Here is a 1916-nt window from a genome sequence, read left to right on the forward strand (position 1 = left end):
CATATCCGCGATAGAATGTGAGGTTAGCGGTCTGGTCGTGCCAGAAAGATTATTGAAAACTGTATAAAAATTAAGCTCCGCCCGATCAGGCCATGAAGGCCCAACGGTACCGACCAGCCGCCGTGTCAGACTACAGACGTCACTGGATGCGGATACGGAGGGGCATGTGGTCAGCGCTCCGCTCTCCCGGCCGTATATCAGTCTAAGAGAACAGAGCCGCTACTTCTCTGTCAAGTAGCACCTCTGTTCGCCTCACAAGGGCTCAGTGCATCCTGCTTGCCAACAGCGTTCGGCAGACTGAATGGTCACCCATCCAGGTGCTAGCCCAGCCCGACAGTGCTTAACTTCGGTGGTCTGACGGGAACCGGTGTTATCACTGCGGCGAGGCCGTTGGCATGGAAACCGTATGTCTGCCCAGTCATGAAAGCGCAATCACATCGCTGATAAGATGTTAGAAGACGGAACCTAATCAAGTATAGAAGCGGCAGTTCGAAAAACACTATCTGGTTCTTTCCAAAGTAGCCTGTGCAACAAGATAGTTGATGAATCGGAGGGTCGAGCGCTGCATACGTCGTCTGGTGCCGGCTGTAGTCGTAGATGCGATGACCCCTTCCTGCATAGCGAAAACAATCCTTTAGCTATTATATGTACAGCTCATGTACTCTGCACATTCCACTGTTATCTTTCGGAAGAAGTCTCGTTTGATGTGAGAGAGGAACTTCGGACCCTCACCTTTTCAATGGAAATAAATGTATACACCTATAAATGCACAGTGAAATAAAACACCAGCGGTGCAGCAGTGTAGGAAGCAACACTCCTAGCTTGGCATCCGTCAACTGCACGTCGATAACCGCCAAAGAAACCGTATCGCTGCTACACTGACCAGTGCTGTAAAGAAGGCCTCCTTATAGAGTCCTCCTCTAGCGTGTAAACCTGTTTCCGCCGCGTATTTGGTGACACTGTCACTCGCTGCATAACCTGATCCAGCAACGCAAAGCCTTCCGACCGACGTCACGTAATTCTTCCAGCAAGGAACGGGTTTGTCCGCCGCGGAATAGGAAGACACACTTCATCTCATGGCTTTCGAATTAGATCACAATGCTTCGAGCAATACAGTAACTCCAAAAGACAATTTGTCGAATCGAAGTTTCCGACATTTTAATGTTCACATAATTAGTTATTAGATGAAAATCGTCACAAATACTATAAACATTCAAACTATCTCGTTCAGCACATTCATTGCTATCTACAAAGGTGACAATAATAAACAAATAATTATGTCATAATCTATAAACTTCAGTTAAATGAATAGTGAACATAATGAAAAGTGTTACAAAATGCACTGATTAGCCAAAACATTAGGACTAACTGCTTAATAGCTTGTCTGTCCGTCTTTGGACTGAAATACATTACTGACTCTGCGTACCGTGGCCCGTCAGTTTGCTGGTAGGTTTGTGGAGGTGTTTAGCATTATATTTGTAGGCACAGCTCGTGCAATACTCGTAAATGACGGGACACTGATTTGCGTACGCGGTGATGGCGCCAGATAGCGGCACAGGTGCGTTCCATAGGATTTAACGGCTCAGAGCACTATAGGACTTAACAGGTGAGGTCGACAGTCCCCTAGAACTTAGGACTACTTAAACCTTACTAACCTATGGACATCACACACATCCATGCCCGAGGCAGGATTCGAACCTGTGACCGTAGCGTTCGCGTGGTTCCAGACTGAAACGCCATAGGATTTACATTAGGCGAATTTGATCGCCGAGACATCAACGTGAGCTCACAACAATACTCCTCAAACCAATTTACCTTGGTTGTGGCTCCGAGACACGGACAATGACACTGCTGAAAAATGACGTTACTGTCAGGTGGACATCAAGCATGAAGAGATACAGGTAGTTCGCAGCTGT

At 46.9% G+C, this 1916-nt stretch overlaps 1 pseudogene; it reads right to left on the reverse strand.

Moving 5' to 3' along the window:
* Positions 1–277: 277 nt before the first annotated feature.
* On the reverse strand, positions 278–395 carry LOC124712833 (annotated as a pseudogene).
* Between the last annotated feature and the right edge of the window lie 1521 nt (positions 396–1916).

The sequence above is a fragment of the Schistocerca piceifrons genome, chromosome 8, assembly GCF_021461385.2.
Source record: "Schistocerca piceifrons isolate TAMUIC-IGC-003096 chromosome 8, iqSchPice1.1, whole genome shotgun sequence".
NCBI lineage: Eukaryota > Metazoa > Arthropoda > Insecta > Orthoptera > Acrididae > Schistocerca > Schistocerca piceifrons.